Source organism: Strongylocentrotus purpuratus, unplaced genomic scaffold, assembly GCF_000002235.5.
Source record: "Strongylocentrotus purpuratus isolate Spur 01 unplaced genomic scaffold, Spur_5.0 spur5_scaffold_7, whole genome shotgun sequence".
NCBI lineage: Eukaryota > Metazoa > Echinodermata > Echinoidea > Camarodonta > Strongylocentrotidae > Strongylocentrotus > Strongylocentrotus purpuratus.
The window spans coordinates 18,793,371-18,816,699 of record NW_022145613.1 but is presented as its reverse complement, the minus strand read 5'-3'; positions in this window follow the sequence as shown (position 1 = coordinate 18,816,699).

Here is a 23,329-nt window from a genome sequence, read left to right as displayed (position 1 = left end):
AGAGAAATACAGGTTAAAGTCCCTCGAATTCAACCGTTTTTTCCTGCCAAATTCATGATGCTTTTTCATTTCATGTGTAGGCCTAGACTTAATAACAAACATTTGTTGTCCTGTTAGCTGCCCATGAGCTCGTGGCAGTACATACATTGGTGAAGAAAAAACAACATATCACTCGAAATAGTTTTGAATATGAATGTTTTATTAACTACAATACACAACCAAAAATGAATTCTTGTATAGTACAACAATGTGAATTATGTATGATCAGGCTCCATTTTGCAATGGTATTATGATTTATCATCCTAACTATGACTTAAGAATACCAAGATGAACAAATTTAACACCTGTTCTTGATGAGCAAGATACAACACGATCGAATCTATAAAACCAACTCGAGGGACAATTTCATTACCCTATATATTGTATGTCCCATATAAATCATATGTTTGGATAACATAATAATAATAATAATAATAATAATAATAATAATAATACTGGATTCTTATATAGCACATGTATCGACCTTGCAATGTCCTCAAGGCGCTGCAACATTACCCGGCTATGCTAGGCTGCCGATTTCGACGCTCACAGCATTTCAAGGAATTCCTTCCTACCAACGTAATTGTCATGTCATTGTCAAGGCTACTGAAATTGCCTTAGGTTGATTTTTCGAAAGTGGAAGCTTCGATCATTCATTCACTCATTCATTGGTTCATTGCTTCACATTAATGCATTCCATCTCCACTTCCCAATAAGGCAACTGTGGATAAATTTTCAAACTGAATGTAATGTAATTATAACTAAAAGATCAAATTGTCTTAGACTTTTGCAGTGTACAAAAGTGATTTGTATTGACTTCTGTTTTGTGAAATCTAACAGTCATATAACTTATGACATAGACAGTTTTGATAACTGACAATTCACTTACTGAAATGTATGAATAAAAGTCATGCTTGTATAGGCCTGCTACTTGATTGCGAGGATATGTATATGCTTTGCTCAAATAATTATAATGTAGTCCAACATTTATCATTCGGGATGGGTTAAAAGTTGAATTGACATTTAAAAAAAAATTGAAACTGTATTTCGCGCTTCAAAGGTGGTATATACTGTACAGTCATGTAGGCTACACTATACCTCATATTCATGTACATGTAGCTTTGAACATAGCGTGCCCAATTATCATTTCAAACAGATTTATGACCCCCTCCCGCCTCTACCATGACTAAGTCATCTATTTAAAACCGATTCCAAATCATTTCCTTTCTACTAACATCCATAATTTATGGATAAGTTGTTCCAATTATGTTCGTAGCCGACTTTAAAAAAATGCAGCTGAAACATTGTTTCGCATAATAGCAATGGTGCATGTAGGCTTATTGGAGGGGGGGGGGGGGAATATCGTGAATTATTAATTAACATATAGGACTTTGTGCTTCATATTTCATAATTTGCACAGCTGTTTAAAAATCCACGTGTTCCAGCATTGGCAAACAACACAACCATACGCATATAATAACAGAAAATATGAATCCGAAATATCAACGTCAATGTATAGTATGGGATAATACTGTATAGTGCGGGATAGTATAGTGTAGTAAGTATAATGTCCAACCATAAGCGTCTTCAGCAACCCATTTAAGGAAAATTATAAGTTATTTTATCGAAGACATATTCCAGCCAGATACACTTTAGAGGCAGATATTTACAAACAAGTGGCAAATGGTAAATTAGTTATTACATTACTAGTTTAAATGTGTGGTTTTTTTTAGTTTGGAGGGTAAAAGTTTGAGATTTTTTTTTCATTTGGGGGAGTTGGGAAATCTAAAATTACTTATTTCGAAATGTCGCTCTGATTTACTGTTGGACAACTCTCCAAATTTGCTCCATTTTTGTGAGCAATACTTTTGTCAGTGGAAGATGTAACGTATTTGTACAGCTCCAGGAATAATACTAGAGAAAAGGAGTTTCATGATTTGTTTCCTATACCACAAATTATTATATCTTACAGCGTCAGAGTCTAACGACCACACAGATGACCAATATTCAATTTCAGATTCACACATACTGAGTGATGTCATCAGTTATCTTTCTAATTATATTTCCAATTCAATCAGTTTCAAAAACGTGATTCTCCTTTTATTTCCTTATTTTGTTCACACAATGCAATCTTTGGATTGCTATATGAAGGCCTCTACAAATTAGTATCATTTAAACTCGTGGATTCAAGTTTCAAAATTAATTTTTGTTTCATATTTTACCAAACAGGATTAGAAAATAATATGAAATATTTTCTAGGTAGGACAAATTTTTTATCAAGTCTTTGGAAAGACGTCGAAATTAATTATATTACATTGTAAGTTATACAGGGTGAAATGTGAGGCTTATTAAACAACTTAGCTTAGGTTATACATATAGGTTCCCCTGAATAAAAACTTATATTTGATATATTCGTTTGCAATAATAATAGATTGGCAAGAAGGCCTTAACATACGATAATATAATACAAAGTGAAACAAGCAAAAATAGCAAAAACAACAAACGAATTAATTGGCTACCAAAGTGAATGTCACGCTCGCCACTTTAAAATATTTCGGTCACCCGAGCGAGGCATTAGACACGAACAATCATGACAATGTACAATAATAAGTAGGCCTTAGCCTAGACACCATATACCATTTCCAATATGCCGAGACGATTGTATTATTTTACCCTCTTGTTTCCTCTTTCTGTTTCTTTCTCCGCCTCATATATCCCTCCCCTACTCTGTCATTCCATGTTGGGATCTTGTAACACCTAGTCACATATCTATGCGCCTATAATTATTTTTCAAATGTGCTGAGCTTTTCAATCAATTAAATAATATGGTTGTTTCCATGTTGACTGTTGTACACAATAATATTATAAGGGGAAAAAACAATATTCAGCAGTTGTGTGTAATAGTGGGATCGAAACCAAAGACTCGGCAGAAGAGTGAAACCTACCTGGCATTGCAATGATCCTACTCGTAGCGATAAATATTACGGTGAAATTACATGTATATATGATATGTTAACCATAATAGTCAATACTTGTTGGTACCTTAAGTTATCATAACCAGAGTAATGTAGGACCTTATATAACTCGCCAGCAAGCATTAAAAAAAAATAGCTTGTATCCTGACATCTCTTTCGAGAGGCGTATTTCTTCATTGTTTGTGTTGTTTTTTAACATTAACTCTCTTCTCATTTGTATTTCGTTTCTCACACAGAGTATGATAGGGTATAAATGATAAAGTAGATAATAATTTAGTGTAATGTGAGAGAAGCAAGATTATGATACGATTCCTCGTGTTTTTTTTGTTTTGTTTGGTGTGGATTAAATATGCTTCCCTGCATGCCTTGCTCTGATTACATAACCATATATATATATACCATGCAAGGGTCCTATAACATATAGAGGTATGATCGATTTTATCCTTCTAGAATTAATCGTATCCCCTTTAATCAAATGAAACTTTACATTAAATAGTAAATTACGATTATTTAATGTTACAGATAGATTAATAATAATAATAGGCATTTCTATAGCGCCGTCTATCTAGATAATTCTATTCCGAGGCACATGTATTATTACCCCGGCTTTAACTGCCGTTTATACAGAGCTCCAGCATTTTAAGGAATTAATAACTGCCAGGTACCCATTTACATCACCTGGGTTGAGTGTGGCAAATGTAGATAAATGTCTTGCCAAAGGACATTAGTGCCGCGGCGGGACTCGAACCGCGGACCTTGCGATCGACAGTCCGGCGACGTATCCACTCGACCACGACACCTCTAGATTCAATGAATGATTGTAAGATGCAACTGATTGCAGCAACAACGAGGAAAATAGATCTTTACAATTAAATGTAAGTCGATATTTATATTACATGCCCCATTATTATATCTCAAAGTTGTATGTGGTGGATTTTATTTTAGTTTTTTCTCCATGATATTTTACTCTCTTTCAATCAACACGGGCTCAAACAATGATGACACTGTGTGAGCTTTAGATTCAGGAAAATATTTTGGGGAAAATGGGAAAATTTATCAAACTAAAAACCGTAAAGTCCTCGACACTAATCTGATCTACGCAATTTGTTTGCATACAAATATCATTATTAGTGGATGTCATAAAATTATGTAGGTTATGTCTTCAAATTGTGAAAAGGTTGTAAATAGCTCACGAATTCGAATAAGGTTAATATGATAACTTACCCTGTGTCTCTATTCACATGTTTGACGATTCGTTCATCCAAAAGTATTAATAGATGGATATCATATTTTTAATGATGCTTTGCCAATATGGTCTTCTTTGGCAGCTACTCAGTTCAGTTGATACATTAGCCGAATTATTTGCCACAAATAATATTATTATCATTCATTCTGGAATTGTATGAAATATCATCTCACCTTTTGTGAATACACTGGTGAACTGGCATAGGGTGGATGGGAAATGAGTTTATATTCCAGATTGTGCTAAATTCGTTGGACTTTTGGCTTGCCATACTCGTCACTAGGCACGCTTCGTAGTCAAAACACTGCTTCTGCAGATCTGAGGCTTCTCATGATTTTCGTTTTTATTAAATTAGATGCCGATTTTTATTCAGTTTGTAGCATTTTGAAGAGAATAACACATCTGGCGTTCTCATTTGCCATATGTGTTGTTGAGCAAGTGATATAAATAGTAACCATAACAGGTACGTGGTTTTCTAACAAAACGGGCTCATGCATTATGATGTCACCGTTACATTCACAATGATGCTAATGGTAGATTGGCGGCTATTATATGCTAAAATTTTATTGTATTGCTTACTACGTGCATGAAATTTTCCTGCAGACAGCTGATTACTACATTTTGTGGTAAACAAATTGCATACGGTGTTCATGTCTTCTCTGGTTAAGAATATAGTCTAATTAACATCCTCTTTTTTAACCTCTGTGCTATTTCACTGAACTGAGGTGATGGATGTAGGGAGTAGACATGGACTGATCTTGGTGATATAAAATCCCTTTATGCTTGCACTTTAAAATGCAGATCTTGTACTTTATTCAGCTGATTTTGATTCTTGAACATATCTTCAAGCTTTTGCTATGATTATTTAGTTCTTTGCTACCTTCTGGAGGTAAAATATGGTGATAATTTTTCAGCCATTTTCTGCCAAGGAATTCTGTAGTCTAATGTAAAGGATCCTGAGTTTGCTTATTTTGACCAGCCTTCTTCATACCTACATCTTGCAATGACTAATGTATATTTCATGACTGCATTATACTATATAGTAGCAATTACCTACTGGGATTTAAGTCACTAACGAGATGATTTAGCTTACCGTATATTAGCCACACTACATGAAACGGGTGTCAGCTGAGTGAGTGAGACTGCGGAGCGTGTCTGACCCGTCTTTGTTTGTTCTGAATACGTATTATATATAGAATACTGTCTTGTCATATTTGTATAGTGGTAAATTAGCACCGTTTGTCTTGTAGACGCCATCATGAAGAATTACTTCTTACCAAGTCTTCTTCTAGGTCGCATCCACTCCTTCTTGCACTACGATCAAAAGTGTGTGCACTTAATCTATTGAAGAGAGAAAACATGTGCATACAGAAAGCAGACAACCATAGATCAACGTCTTTATCCTTCAAGTTCTTTGATCAACATGCAACGCATAGTGAACCAAGATCACTATATCAGTTGCCCCTTAGAATGCGTGCTTACACAACAGATATTGATAACTGCAAACAGTTCCTTTGTATATCATCCTGTAATAAGTGGAATCGAAATACAATCTTCTTGTCAAAGCTTTGTTTACTTGACTTCAGGTCAACATCTTTGAGCAACTTAACCATCCTACTTCTCTTTAGCGGACAAGTTAAAACCAACCCTGGTCCATCGACTAGTGCTCCTGAGACATTTCCATGTGCCATCTGTCGTGAGGAAGTGAGAGACATGCAATGACCTGCTCTCTTGTGCGATCACTGCGGCTATTGGTGCCATAGTTCGTGTGTCGGTATCTAGACTGCTATGATATTCTGACACAAAAGTCCAGGAGCTTTGCTTGGGTGTGCTGCCTGTGTTCCTCTACCAACATAGGGTTAACCAGCTTGCTGCGAGGACAGTCGAATCGTTTCTCATCCCTTCACCACGACTCCAGAGATGAAGAAATCCTTCCCTCCATCAACCCTAAACCTCTACGCCGACCTCGAGACCTGGAGGACGTTGTCAACCACGATTTCACCCTCCATCAAGAAATCGTAAAAGGGCAGTAAATTAAGTGATGGTTTCAAACTGCAATGGTCTAAAGGGAAGTGCCAAGACATCAAGTTTCCATGCAGCTTTTGCTGATCACACCCCTGACTTTGTCTTTTGTTGTGAATCACTTGAAACTGGATGATATAGCATATCTCCATATATACTCAATTATCCCAAGCAATAACTCCATCTATCGTTATGACAGAAAGATCCATGGAAGTGGAGTAAGCATAGCAATCATCAACACGTTAACTGTCACTGAATGTCCAGAGTTTGACTCTGACTGCGAGATGCAGTGGTGCAACGTGCAACTTGCAAATGCCAAGCCACTGTATATTGGTAGCTGATACTGCCCCCCCCCCCATTCACCACACAAGGTCTCGAAGGCTTGCATCAATCATTGTCAAATATTATGACAAGGTACCGACGCAGTCACCCTAACATCTCGATAACCGCCGATTTCAATCATCCCGACATATCAACTGGGATAACTAGTGCACTACAAAACTAATCCAGCCACTTCTACTTCTTATCAGAAGCTGTCGGATATCCTACTGTATAATTCCGTGTCCCAAACAGTCAGGGAAGTCACTCGACCTTCATCCAACAACATTATCCAACAACATTATCGACCTGGTTGTTACATCAAATCATGCCCTGGTTGAGAGAGTTTGTGAATATACAGTCTGGGATATCTGACCACAAAATTGTCACTTTTACTCTTGCTGCAAATCCAAACATCTCTGCCAAGTCCCTGAAAAAACATATACCAGATTCACAAAGATGACGAACATCAACTGAGAGATGCAGCCGCTGAATTTGCGACACAATTTCTCCAATCAGATCCAGAGAGAAGATCAGTGGAGTCAAAACTGGACAATCATTGTCAACTTCTTAAATAGGTGATTGTCTGAGCTCATTCCTTCCAAAATGAGCAAAGGCAGAAGACATCTTCCTCGGATTACTTATCCTTTGAAAATTCAGATGAGGAAGAGAGAAAGAAAGACTATTCAAGAAGGGACACAGCCAGTTTTGCTCAACAGCTTGGAAAGCCTACCGACAATACAGGAACCAAGTTGCCAATAATACACACATGGTACGTTTTGAGTACATCAACCACATTATTTGGGCAAGCCTTAAAGACAACCCGAAGTTGTTCTGGTCTTACATCAAGTCATGTCGTTCTGAAAACATTGGTATTCCTACTTTATGTACTCCGACTCAACTATGTGCCTCAGCCTTAGACAAGGCAGAGAAACTGAACGACTAGTTCCAGTCTTTCCTTACTCCTTACCAGCCCATATACCCGCTTGTACAGAATGGACCATCTCCGTAGCCAACCATTGGTCACCTGCACGTTCACATGACCGGTGTTGAGAAGTACCTCCAACAACTGGACCATTAAGGCCAGTGTGCCTGGCGAACGTCTACCCAAGCTCCTAAAGTTGTTAGCTCACGAGATTGCTTCTCCATGCACGTACTCTCTTTCATGAACGCAGGCACTGGTTACTTTACACAAGTCTGGAGAAAATGTGACCCCTCCAACTACAGACCGATCCCACGTACCTGCGTCTGCTGCAAAGCAATGGAACACATCATTAAAGACGAAGCAGGTTGCAGGGAAAACATCCTCACTGATGCACAACATGACTTCTGGCAGGGTTTGTCAACAGCCGCCCAATTGACAATAACCGTACGTCCACGACTGATCTTCTCTCCTGCAGCAGCGCAGTCAAGTTGATATAATATTTTTGGAGTTAAAGAAGGCATTCGTTCGTACTGCATCATCTCCTCGCGATCAAACCTCAGTACTACGGTATAAGCGGCGACTCACTACAGTGGATAATGTCGCTCCCCACTGATAGACAGCAGGCAGTCGTAGTTGATGGATCAAAATCAACATGGAGAGATGTGACATCTGGCGTCCCTCAGGGATCCGTCATCGGCCCGACCCTATCTGTGTCTGTTGTTTATTAACGATATTCAAGACAACACACCGTTCACAATCTCTTAGCAGATGACAGCACCCTCTATCGAGAGATTCGACGCCGTGGTGACCATCAAATCCTAAATGACGATCTCCAACAGCTGTCCAGGTGGTCTACAAACTGGATGATGGACTTCAATGTGAAAAGGTGCGCTATTTGCATCGTCACACGGAAGCACACTCCCAGGATCCAAGAATACCACATAATAGAAGAACCGATCCCGAGAGTCGATTATAAGGATACAAGTACCTTGGAGTATAAGCGGTTTCTACGGATTTTCGTTGGAACTGCCAATCCATCCGGCATGAAGCGAGCCATACTCTTGGTCTTATTCGCATGCAGGACCCTCTCCTCCTGTACCAGAGATGTAAAGTCCACGGCCTACACAGCATTTTAATGCGCCCCACTGCATGGAGTATGTCTCGGAGGCCTGGAACTCCGGCAAAGTGTCAAAGGCACAAACATGCTTGAGCAAGTACATAATAGAACAGCGGCTCGCTTTGGGTACTGCGACTACAGCAACACCACATCACCCTCGGCACTAGGGTGGGACACGCTCCATACAGGTGGAAATCCTCGACCAATTAATGCACCCTCCTCTACGAGATTCACCACCGTCTTGAGTCTCCATACCTAAACCAACTATTGTCATTCATGTTACAAACTTCGTAAGACTCGACCACAACCTAAAATATGTAATTCTTGATGCAACGATTGACTCCTTCAAGTTTTCTACTATCCAATAAAGATAATGATCTGGAAACCATCTACCAGGCTCAGCAGTCAATGCAAAAGGAATACCCTACTTCAAGGAGGCTGCTCTATACCCTCTATCAGAACGATGCAGCTTCATGTAGGCTCTCACCTAGTATAAGTTAAGTAGCTTGGTTTCTATTTGCACTGGACTTAGCATATTTAACTGTAAATTACGGTGCTTTAATATATCCACACACCATTCCTGCACTTCCCGGGCGCACTCCTTATAGTTACTCGCTTCGCGTACCACCCAGTATCTTCCTCAGTAAACTGCCAAAGGGATTACTAAACCAAATACCATGCAAGTATCACTGAAGACATTTTGCTGATGTTTCGGAATTCATGCGTAGATTCGGGTAGTAATATATCATTAATATATGTTGAACATTTATTTGGATTGATTTTAGCCTAAACAAATATATTAGTGGATATTATAGTTTCAAATTGGTAGTAATTAACGTAGACTTACTCGGTTTATAGTTGGAGCTAAAACATAAAGATCGAGCACTTGAACATAAATCGTTCACGACTGTTGGCGACAGTGTGCTTAATGTCATACATATTCATTTCGTGTAGAGTTATTATTTTTGGTGCTGTTTTTCATGGTGACGGTCCAGGATTTCCAATAGGGATGGGGGATTGAAATAAAAGAAATCTCTGACGACCCCCCCCCCCTCCCTTCCCCCGGCCGCCACCCCCCAAAAGAGGCATTAGGGCATGCTTTCTCAGCTTTATTAAAAAAAAAAAAGTAATAACATTCTGTGACAAGCGAAAAAGTGGGTCATGGAATTCGGGGTTCCTTTGTTAGTCTAAATTAGCCACAGGGGAGTACAATGTAATAGGCGGCTGGTCTACGTCGAACGCAACGATGATGTGCCTTTTTTTAAATATTTTGTTTACAGAAGTTGCTGAAAATTACACCAGGAATGACCGAGCTCAAAGACCAGACCATATACAGCAAGAACTTAAAAAGAGCGCGCTATTGGGACAAAGAGCAACAGAATGGTAATTCTGCTTCTGGTCTATACAGGCGGGATGAAACCACGAAACCACGAAATCACAATTGAATGAAAGATTTCCTTCAAATTCAATTCATATCAGTTTCAGCTATTCCTTTCCCACGGTGCCGCAACTATCCAGCTTTAGAGAAACACGTGCCATACGTATGCATATATTTAGCAGACGGCTCTTTCGGGTTCTACTTTTTAATCAGAGTAGACCATACTGCCTGATCATTTTATACTTTGCCTTTGAGTGCGTGACCTAACCGAAAATACAACTTGTAAAATAAAACATTCTAAACGTTCAGAAAATATTGACATTTCTGATGTCATCGAAAGACGATTAGACAATTAATAAGTACTGATTGCAGAAGACTCATAAAACAGTAATTTGGAATGATATGCATTATGGTTATTCGTTTGTGTTTGTTAACGCTCAGTGTAAATGCAAGTCAAATCTCATAGTTTCACCTTTCTTCATAATTGTGATACTACCTTTAAGAGTGACTGTTGAAAAGCAATAATATCCAGGTGAGGAAGAGTAAAGCTTTACGATTATAATAATATACAGTATGACATCTTTTGTAAAAAGAATAAGATTTGTTAAAGTTTATTGATAATATTCTGATTCTCCGACATTGTATACGTATTTCATGTATAGATTAAAGCAAGGATGTTTGTCTATCCTCCTGGATTTAAGTAACCCGAGCTGAAGTAAGCAAGCAATTTATCATCCTCTCCTTAACAACAAGGGGGCTTATCTTCAAGACCACTAAATGTGACCCTCAGTTAACCCCTGTTCCTTTGAGAAATAAATCATAGATACTGCAGGGGTTCCTCTACCATCGTGCATACTGGCATTGAATGCCAATCTGTCATTCTTTAATACTGCCCCTGTTGCACTTCATTCATACGAAATACGGTTATAGAAATAATGTATAAATGAATTATGTATAAAATCCTTCGATCCTAAAAACGAACACATATATTTCGATGAATATCCACATGGTGAGCCTTATCATTGTTATTGCAAGTGTGGAAGAACATCAGATAAAAAATGTTCCCTGAAAAGCATGGCTCTTCAATTGCCTTAACATTCTGAATATATGTCATCTAACAGCATAAAAACAGCATAAAAATTGGGACGGATTCGTATGCCACATATGTTCGTGTAGTCCCATATACATATTTCTGTGTGCAGTGCTGGTAACTTTACCAATACTTGGCTAAATTTCTTACCATTTTGTTGATCCCAGAACCTTGCAGTACACACCAATATTTATATGCCAGATGATCAACCTTTTCTGATCGATTCCAGACCGATTCTTTCACAATGCAATCGCATGACCAGAGCTCAACTTTATCTTTAATATATATTGTTTGTTTCATGCATCGATAATAATGGCTCACAGTGAGGCTATATTAGTTTGAAATCTCATGCTACATGTGTATCTACAGATGACATTGAACATGTTCATGCAATTCCTAAACAATGTATGTGAATAGCTTCATAAATGAAGGAATTAGAAACTAGTACATCAAGCCTGAGTTCAGAAGCCAATCCATTTATTATACATAAGTGATAATATAGTTTTAGTTTTAGCGCTGAATATTGTTTATTTCATACATCTATTTTTCGTTTAATAACCAGTAAAATATGGGCCGTCGTCTTTGAATTTACATGTTACGTATCTTAAATATTAATTCAAACGAATGGATAAAAGTCACATGCTCAAGAACTGCTGGAACACAGCCAGACAGTGATTGACATTTAACCTGTCGGGTTCATGCATACTGAATTTCAAATGGCGAACCGGATGGGCGGATGATTACATTTCCGTTGATATGCAGGCATTCCAACAGAAGTAGAATCTTATTCCAAACAAAAGGTATGTAGTCGCACTTCAAAATCTTGTCTCATGTCATCTAGCTATAGCTAACTTACAAACCAAATTAAACTGCATGTGCTGAAAACATACAATGTTGTGTGTAAACCTGACGCACATGCACGCAATTTGCTCGTTTATGAAATCCTTCTCTGCGTCATGAAATAACCATTTAGTGGACTATGCACTATAGACGATTTTATTATGGTTTGCGTTAATAGAAATGACTTATTAGAACTATGGCAAAAGCACCATAGCCTAAAATTTCTCTTCATAAATGGCGTTGAATCCTCTAAAATGTTTTGCCAGTTTGTTTTACCAGATATATTTGTGATAGTCAAATGAAGAGTTCTACATCACACCACGACTGAGTAAGGCAAGCTTTATGCATATGTCTATACATCATTTCCTCTCTTATCTTTCTCCTGCAAACTATTCTTGCTTGCAGCATTCTCGGTACCACCAATATCACTGCGCATAAACATATACAGAGACTTATTTCTAATGAAGTTTGTTTCTCCTCTCATTCATAATTGAAATAAAAGTCTTTTATCTAATAGTCACGTTTGCTGATATTGTCATCATTTGTGTCTTCATTGATACAGATACGTTATTCTAAAGCCAGATCAAACAAATGCATTCCTATCACGTTTGCGAAATGTGATTATACACGTCTGGTACTACCAGTACATTTAAAACTCAACCATTACATTGTTATACTTCAGTTATAAATCCGATGCAACCGATACATTGCGTGGCATGTGCTGTAAGTCTAATTCTGTCATTCGTGCGACTAGTTATTTTCAGTCCCTTAGAATTATCCTATCCTAAAGCTCCAAACTGAAAATGCATAGAGAAGTAACAACTGAAGAATGGTGAGATAAGTTTTGGTCTCATACAATATATATATATCTTCCATTGCCACTGGACATATTAAAGTTTCTGCAGTCCCTAAACAATGTTTATGTGAATAACAATTTGATAATTTGGATTTGATTTGACTGGTTTAATTGTTATGATTTGATTAATAAAGTATACAATTAAAGCATAAGAAATGTTAACACTAAATATAAGCCCATACCTTCACAGAATAACCAATGAAAACTGACAGCCCTAAAAAAGAAAAGTGTGGTAGATTCACATCATTTGAGAATATATCAAATGCTAGAATTTTTAATGTTATAGACAGCAAGGGAATATTATCACAAAACTACATGTATAGTTACTATTCACATTCAATACTATATGCCTTGGGGGTCTCCATTCTCTATAGATGTACACAAGAAGATGCCTTTCAATATTGGAATGTGACTATTGTATGTATTAAAACGAATTCCAAGATTGTTTGCCATTGAAATAGAAATATATGAAAAATATTACTTCTTACTTGTATGGCTGCCCCCTAAGAAAGGCAGTGTTACTTAGATCATATATACAGTTTGTTGTGAGTAACCCTAGCACATTTCACATGGCCAAATTGTTTAATAGATCTAGCGTTTATAAACAATTAAGAAAACTCGTAAAATTCATAACAGTAATAATACAATTCTTTTCGTTGGTTCCTAAGGCTGAAAGGCATGGTCCTATTTTTGTTAATAAAAGTGTAGTTACTCGTAGAGGTAGACAAACCAAACCACGTGATATTTTAGACTTATAACTTTAAACTGTATAGTGTATACTTAGCAGGCGCGTACGCAGGATTTTTTCAAGGGGGGGGGGGTTTAACATTTATAAATTTCGCAACGACTCAGCCAGCCGCTGAATAAGCGGGGGGGGGGGGGGGGGAAGAGGACACATTTTTTTTTTTTTTTTGGTCTCGAAATTTGAAAATTTGACATTTTGCTCCGTTGGGGGGGGGGGTAAGGTCAGCTTTTTTAGGTCAACCATGGAATTTTTTTTAAATATCCCAAAGGGGGGGGGGGGGGTTTTAGAGGAATTTAGGGGGGGTTTACACACAAAAAATTACCAAAGGGGGGGGGTTTAACCCCCCAAACACCCCCCCCCCCCCTGTGTACGCGCCTGATACTTAGTCTTTGGCTCATGTTTATTGTGTTTTGGAAATATAAAAATGTATATAGCATGTCTATGTATTTTATTATTATATCTTACTTTGTTTTTATATATCTTTCTGTATTGTATTGTAAATATGTTGTGCTCTCATATCCCTGAAATGGGTCGATAAAGTCAAATCTTTTCTTATCTTATCTTATCTTATCTTATCTTAAATTGTCCCGAAATCGAGTGAGAAGAGAATGGAGAAGAAAATAAACAAAAGAGAATAAAAATGCAAAGGAGGGATACCAAAAAAAGAAGAAGAAAGAACAACTTAAAACTAGAATTTAATTCGTCACGAGGACAAATAAGGAGGTCTGCCTTCAAGTTATACAGACATGTAAACAATGATGATCATGATGATGATCATGATACTGATGATCTTGATAGTAATGGTGATGACGATGATGATGATGATCATCATCATGATGATGTTGATGATCATCATCAACAGACCATGATGACATCTGATTGAAAAAAATGAGGGGACACTTTTAGATAGCATATAGTCTCAGCTACAACATACTCCAAAATCAACAAAAACCAAGCGGAAATAACGGCGATATTGCTCGTAAAAGAGAGGAATGTAGAATCCAGATTTGAGAAAAAGTCATCTCCCATAGGGACTACACGCAAAAAGTAATGGATCAAGTGATAATAGGGGATAATAAAGTAAATATGGTTGTTTATTACATTATTTGCGATTGTACGTGTTTTAATATTCAAAGGAGATGGTACAGTGAAAGGTCAAAAAGAAAAAAAAGTGAAGAAAACAAATTGTTGGAGACACCCGGACTCGAACCAGGGACCTCGAGGTCGGAAGTCAAGTGCGTTACCGATATACCAAAACATTTCCCATAGAGATCACACGTAAACGGAAAATGGAATTCTCAAATCCCACTTTGCAAGTGAAATATGAGCATGATCCCGGCATCTGATCGAGAAATAAATGTCACATTTGTGATAGCTTATTGTCTCAGCTACAACATACTCGATGCTCAGCGAAAACGAAGCTAAGACGACGGAGGTATTGCTCGTGAAAGACGGAAATGTAGAATCCAGTTTTCAGAAAAAGTCATGTCCCATAGAGAATACACGCAAAATGTAAAAAATTGACATGCCTCCTTTAATCGCAAAAAAAAGCCATGATATTTTCATCAAAATGAAAATTTGTGGATACTGCATCTGTAGAGAATTGTCTCAGCTAAAACATATCAAAATTTGGATGAAATCGATCAATATTTACAGAGATACAATCAATTTCCAAAAATATGATGACGTCATAATATGCAAATTGAAATTTTGAGTTCGGAGGGCCATTAATGATGATGTCATGAGTTAATTGAGGGTCAAATGAGACATGAAATCATATTTCCGACTCATACTTTATCAAGATATGAAAAAAAAATTGGGGTCATCTTGCATCCTAAAGAGCTACAATGGATTTTGTATAGGCATGTTTTTGCCCATATATGCTATGTATTACAAGAGCTCGCACGCACAGACATCTACCTTGAACGGAGGCCATCATAAATACGTCATGAGTTAATTGAGTGTTCGAACGGAATTTACCTTGAATGGACGCTCATTTCGTTATTAATGATCATAAAGAGATAAACATGGTATCAAATTGTTCGGAATAAAATGGGCAATACTATGATAGACAAAAAAAAAGGAGATTTTAGGTTGCGTACGACCATTACGAACACAAACGTGCGCGTAAACGGAAAATGGAATTCTCAAATCCCACTTTGTAAGTGAAATATGAGCATGATCCCGGCATCTGATCGAAAAATAAAGGGCACACTTGTGATAGCTTATTGTCTCAGCTAACACATACTTAAAGCTCAGCGTAAACAAAGATAAAACGACGGAGATATTGCTCGCAAAAGACGAGAATGTAGAATCCAGTTTTGAGAAAAAGTCATGTCCCATAGAGAATACACGCAAAATGTAAAAAATTGACATGCCTCCTTTAATCGCAAAAATACGCAATGATACCATTGTCAAAATGAAATATCGTGGTAACTGCATTTGTAGAAAATATTCTCGGGTAGAACATATCAAAATTTGAAAGAAAATTGATCAATATTTACAGAGATACAATCAATTTTCCAAAAATCTGCTGACGTCATAATATGAAAATTGAAATTTTGAGTTCGGAGGCCATTATGATGACGTCATGAGTTAATTGAGGGTCAAATGAGACATGAAATCATATCTCCGACTCATAATCTATCCAAATATTTAAGAAAATGGGGGGTAACCATCCATTCTGAAGAGTTACAATGAATTTTGTATAGGCATGTTTTTGCACATGTATTGTGGATACAGATAGCGCAGATCCGCGCGTACTGTAAACTTTGACGGACGCTCATTGCGTTATTACTGGTCAAAAAAAGGTGAACAAGGTATCAAAATGCTTGGAAAAATGTAATAAATATAAAAGTGAAAATTTGGCAATTCCATGTTGCAAAATGTTAGTACGCGCGGTTACGCGCGGAAACGCGCAAAAATATAAGTGCTCGCGCGCAAATTTTGAAAATGCTTACAATGGCCTGAAACGTGTGCAAAAAAAATTTGGAATGAATTTGAGCATTTTAAAATTTTGATGCGCGCGTACGTGCGCGTCAAAGTGCGCGCACGGATTTTGTTGACATTTTTAGTTGACCTTTGACTTGAAGTTGATGTATACCAAATATGGTTGATTTTTGATGACTCGTTATTGAGATATGATAATGACCTGATTTTTACAAAATGGCGCCTGGATGATGTCACGATGACCCCATGAACTTGAAAAAGGTTTTAAGACCTTGATATTATAGGACCTGATGACTGACAGAAATTTCAAAGGAAATTGACCTTGTCGATGTCGAGTAAACGTGTGCACAAAAAAGTGTACGGAAGAAATTAAAACTAGAAATTTAATTCGTCATGGGGACGAATTAGGTGGTCTGTTTTCAATTTTATGATCATTGAAAAGTCAAAAAAGAAAAAAAAAATGAAGAAAAAAAATTGTTGGAGACTCCCGGACTCGAACCAGGGATCTCGAGGTTCGAAGTAAAGTGCGTTTCCGATATACCAAAACATTTCCCATAGCGATTAAACGTAAACGAGAAATGGAATTCTCAAATCCTACGTTGCAAGTGAAATATGAGCATGATCTCGGCATCTGCTCGAAAAATAAAGGGCACACTTGTAGACCGCCGGGTGAGCCCCAAAATTCGTCAGTTTCGTGACCTCGGCTCGGCATCTACTTTCTAAATAGTGGATATTATTGAAGAATATATTTTGATATTATATTCACAACTCGTCAATCGAAAACGTTGCATATAAGCTCAAAAAGTGGAAAAAAGGTGCTTAAAATCTTTCTTTTTTTCACGGAGGTTGTCCAATCACTGTGCATGTATCAAGTAACGGTTACAGCGCCTCAAGCTTTTTAGCCAATCACAGGCAGTGTTGTGCACGTAGCACTGGCGCGCGCTATTTCGAGCTTCCGGTGTAGTATCATGTGTGTAGTATCATGTCGTCAACAACTGAAAGTTCTACGGATGATTCAGAGGAAAACACAGGTTTTTGCTGTATGCATACAATTTCGACTCACAGTAAGGTGACATCTTTTAGTGGCAAGAGTTACAGAAAATTCAAGGAATGTGTAGATCTTTGGAAGAACGTCAGTTTTGGGTTTGAACTAGAAAAAAAAGTTGCTGCGAATGCGGTCAACCTCAACTTCGACTCGTTCGAGCAGCAGACAGAGCAGGACTCGTCCGGCGCCTCGGGCGGAGGAGTGTACCATGGAGGTGTTCGAACTGCAACAAGTTCAACAAAGAAGAGGTACGTCATTCCGAAGAAATGATTGTAGATCTATTAGCTATTTTAGCATGTTTAGAATAACTCTGATCCTATTTATGTCTATTCAAAGGCCCTAACGTTACTACTAGAATCGAACAAAAGAGAGTCAAGACTAGACCGCTACTCATGTAGTTTTAGTAATTTCTACTTTCTAAACAAATTCTGGGCTCTCGAAATTGAGGTTTAGCTAGCAAAAAAATTAACAAGTGGTTGACCAAGTCAAATTGGATACTGGTCAGGCTTGATTCTCTACTACAGTACAGTACAGGTCTTTATAATTAATTTGGGTGTTGATTGTCCACATATCGATTATTGTCTGAGAGTGAGAGTAAGAACAGCGTAGGTCTACTGGATAACTGGTTGGTTTTTTTTTTTGGGGGGGGGGGGCTACTGGATAACTGGTGGGTGTTTTTTTTTGGGGGGGGGGCTACTGTCCCCCTAAATTTCCACACTCAAATTGGTTTATTTTTCTTCTTTTTCTTTGCATGTGGGAAAAAACTCTCTGCATAGTCCCCCACAATATTTGACACATGATTAAGTGCGCCACTTGTGTCGGAGAATGAGCCTTGCCCTTGCCCTGCCCCTGGTGATCTTTTTATTCATGATGAAAAATGTATTACATTACCGTGTGCCCTCCATGCCCTGCAAAAAAAGTATACACTTCATAAAAATATGCGACACCTCCTTATGTTTTTTAATAAGCAGTTCTGAATAATCTTCCACTGTCACTGATGTCCAGTCCGTTCACTTCCAGTTGGAGACAGTAACCAGTCAGCACAGATATTTTTTCAATTTGATGAAATTATTTGATAATTATTTGCTAGATTTGACTCGTACTCTAGGTTTTGTATTGATGAATACTTCAGTCTGTCTGTCTCGTAGAACTACATGTATAGACCTATTATTTTTTAATAAATGATATTAAATGAGCCTTGCTTTTATTTATTTTCAATAAAGGTGTGTTCAACCAGGATACCATGCGGGCTGCTACAGGCACTTCTGCAACATTACAACAATCAAGCGAGCACAGATCAAGGCAAAGAAGAAACAAGGTACGCTACATATATAGCAATAGTGGGAAAATGTATTTTTATTATTAATAAAAGTTGTAAACAAATTGTTCTGTAAAGAATAAAATATATATAAACATATATATGTATTTAACAGTTGTGGGTAGTTATTAGTCAACTTCACATGCATGCTAAGATTCTCTTTCCATGCATGCCTTGATATCAGTATTTTCCCTGCATGGCATTGAATACATGTACATGTACTTCAACATTTGTCTCCTGAAATTGAATGTATACCTTCAAACACTGGCCAGTTTTGTTCAGAATAATGAGTCGTATTTGAAAGAGAAAATGAGACAGACTCTAAGCTCTGACAACTTAAAGAGGTAGCAAATGGAAGTCTTACAGAATACTTTAACATTTTGTATTGCATAAATGGAAAGTATTAGTAATGTGTTAATGCATATTTGCTTTTTACTTCGTTCCTTTCTTGTAGATCAGCAATATGCTTCAGAGCTTGAAGAGCCAGGAACCTCTCAGGATGAAGTATTCCTCCCGCCTCCTACACGCCTTCTACGATCAGATGTGGGTACCCCAACTACTGCGATTCCTGGTAGGAGACACGTTCTACCAGTTCAGTGCCTAATCTGTCAGCGCACAAAATATATCACAGAGCGTTCCTCGGAAAAGAGGAGAATTGAGCACCTTGTAAGATGTGAAACTAAAAAAGGGGGGCAACTGGTAGCAGCTGCTGAACTTCGTAAAGACCAGCGTATACTTTTGCAAGTCCGGGACAAGGACCTTGTTGCTGTTGAAGCAAGATACCATAAGTCTTGCTATATGTGGTACACTAAGGTTACACGTACACCTAAGTCATTTGATGTAGAGGAAAGTGTCCAGTTGTATGATAAGTCATATCCTGTATTTTGCATCATTGTTGAAGATAGGCTTATCAAGGGCAAGGAGATACTAAGGCTGACGAAGCTACTCAAGCTCTTCGTAAAGACCGTTCAGGAAGTTGAAGACAAAGATGCGTCTGCCTACAAGAGTGGGTATCTGAAGCGAAGACTACAGAAATCACACCCGATGTTAAATTTCAGCAGACCAACACGACAGTGTGAGAGCGAATTTGTATATGTGGACACGCTTGGAGTAGAAGATATGGTTGAAGATGTTGTTAGAGACATGTCAAGTGAGGAGAGCAGCGGGACAAGTGACACCAGTGATTTGCCAACATGTACACCAAGTGTTCAATCAGATTCTCTGAGAACTCTCTATCGTGCTGCTCAGGTTTTGAAAACCTCAATGGATGGGATTGAGATGAATTCACCATGGCCTCCAACCTCGGCTAATTTGAGCTTGGAAAAAGCAAGAGAAGTAATCCCACTGCAACTTTTTAACTTCCTTGCGTGGAGTACAGGACTTAGTGACAATCCAACATTGACTCAGAATGTTGATGTTTCTGATGAAGAGGAAAGGAGGCTTCTGTCCATATCTCAGGACATGGTGTACTTGAAGTCAAAGGCTCGTGTTCTCATGCCGAAGCATTCTTCCTTGGCCATGGCAGTGCGACATCTTACTGGTTCTGCAAAACTTATAGGTATTCTGAATGGCTTAGGGCACTGCATATCAACCACTACTGTCTTGGAGCATGATACGGCTCTTGCCAAACGTCAGCTTGTTCTCGGAAATCAGCTTCTACCAGCTGGAACACAGCCAATCTTCACAACACTTGTCTTCGATAACAATGACTTTGGAGAAGAGACAGTCTCAGGAAAGGGAACTACACATAATACCAATGGCATTATTATCCAAAGGCCAACAGTGAGTGATAACGGCTGTGTTGCTCCATCCATCAATCTGCCCAAATCTCGTGAGACTTCGTTTGAGGCTCCAGTTACTGACATCAAGAAATACTTTGGGAGCAAGAAGAAAGGGCCTGAACCATTCGGTGGAGATGTTTCTCTCGACGCAGAGCAGTATGCAGCTGCACAGGTGCATCCACGCAACCTAGATCTGTCATATATCCTGATGAAATGTGCAAATATTTCAGATAAGCTTCTTCCAAGCTGGACTGGCTTCAATGTCATGCTGGATAAGACTGTTCCACCCAAATCAACAGTTGGGTACCTACCAATAATAGACGCCAGCCCTACAGAATATGACACAGTCTACACAATCATGGAGAGAAGTCTTGAAATAGCAGACAGTCTTGGACAGAAGGAAGTGGTAGTTGTCTTTGACCAGGCAATTTACGCAAAAGCCCAACAAATCCGATGGAGAAACAAAACATTCCTCGATCGCATTATCATCCGCCTTGGTGCATTTCATACCACTCTTGCGATGTTAGCATGCATCGGCAAGAGATTCCGTGATGCTGGATTGGAGAACATCATGATAGAATCTGGAATTGTGGCCCAAGGTTCGATAAATGGTGTCATGAATGGCCACCATTACAATCGCAGTATTCGTGCACACAAGTGCGTAATGGAAGCAATGCAGCGCATTCGTTGGGAGTTATACCTGAATACACTATCTGCTGGAGAGCGAGAAGTAGTGGAAGATACCATGCAGGAGCTTCTCCAATCTTTTCCAGGACCAGCATTTGAGGAGAACGTGAAGTCTGACCGATTTTGTAACATTGCTGACTTGTACCAGAAGTTTGTCTCGGATCAAAGTGCCAAGGAACCAACATTTGCTGTGTGGTCTTCATACATTGAGATGGTGGAGAGTTTGCTGCTCTTGGTGCGTGCAACAAGGGAAGGAGATTGGAATTTGCACCTGTCTTCTATAAGAAGCTTTCTCCCTTGGTTTTCTTTGCCTACAATCACACTAACTATGCTAGATACCTCCCAGCATATTGGATTGAAATGTGCCAGCTACCAAGCAGCCATCCTTCTGTTTATCAAGCCCTTGCACAAGGAGATTTTGCAGTCCAACGTCAGAATGATTATGGTTTCTCTCAAGTTGCTTGTGACCAAACTATCGAGCAAACCTGCAACCGGGACACGAAGACAAAGGGAGGAATGGTCGGATTCACAACCAACAAGAGAGCTGTTTCCCGTTGGATCTTGTCCCAGCATGAGAGAAGTGCCATAAGCAAAGAATGTGAGAACATGGCAGGTAGGGATGAGAGATCCCACATCAAAAGAGAAGTACAACAGGCACATATGGGGAAAAGTGAGAAGGATGTTTGTGCCATCATAGAGACCATTGAATCCATGGTTAATCCCTTTGAAGAGGGCGATGAACAGCTTCTTCACATTGCATCTGGAGCTGTTGCTTCATCTGACGTAACAAGTGACTATTTGGAGGCTCATGAGAGGGGAGATGTGGCATTCACAACTTATTGTAAGGAACGCTTACAAGGAGAAGGGGATATGTTTGCTGTCCTCAAGAAACAGAAGACCAAGACGTTTGCATCAATGAGTAAATCTTCCAAGTCCAAGGTGAAAGATAAAGAGGTTATCATAAAGGCTGACAGAAATCTCTTCCAAAGATTGATGATCATCGCTGGGGCACGAAAGCTGGACATCAAACATATGCTAACACACAATCTTGGTCCACTGCCTTTGTCTCTGGCAAATGTTGACGGCACTATTAACAAGACAATGAAGGCAAACCTTATGCATTTCATCGAGGACTCTGTTAAGCCATCACCTGTCACTGAAGGGGTTCCTCATGGAAGTACATGGATCATTGATGGAATGGCCTTGCTACAGGAACTTCCCCATCAGAAAGTACCGTCAACCTTTGGATTGCTTGCCGATTACCTGCTAACAGAATTGGTGAAGATTGCCAAATCTGTTCACAGTGATGTAGTGCATTTTGTCGTTGATACATATCGGCAACTTAGTATCAAGAGTGGAGAAAGAGGACGACGAGCTGCTGCTGGAAGCCAAGTAACAAAGATTTATTCAAAAGAGCAGAAAGTCCCACAACAGTGGAAGAAGTTCCTGTCGTGTAATGACAACAAAGTGGCACTAATACAGTTTCTCTTTAAGACCTGGAGTCGACGTCCATCTCATGTTCTAATGGGTGTTTGCATTGTGTTAGCACATGATGACAAGTGCCATTCTCTTTGTGATCTTGAAGGAGAAATGGAGGTGAAAGCTGTACAGGAGCTGGAGTGCAATCACGAAGAGGCAGACACAAGACTTTTTCTTCACTGCCAGTATGCTGCCAGCCGTCTTCCCTCAGCAAGCACATCAGACACAAGCTCTTCCTCTGCTGTTGTCATCAAGAGTCCAGACACAGATGTCTTCGTAATCGGTATTGCTAAAGCGAAGGAAATCAACTCAACTATACTCATGTACACTGGTAGAGGTAGCAACAAGCGCACCATCAACTTGACCGCTATTCACACTCATCTAGGGCAGAGTATGAGTGATGCTCTCATTGGCCTTCATTGTTCCACAGGGTGTGATTCCGTTAGTTCCTTTTATGGAAAATCGAAGAAGAGAGCAATGCAACTTGTGATGGACAGTGACAGCTTGCAGGAAACATTCAGG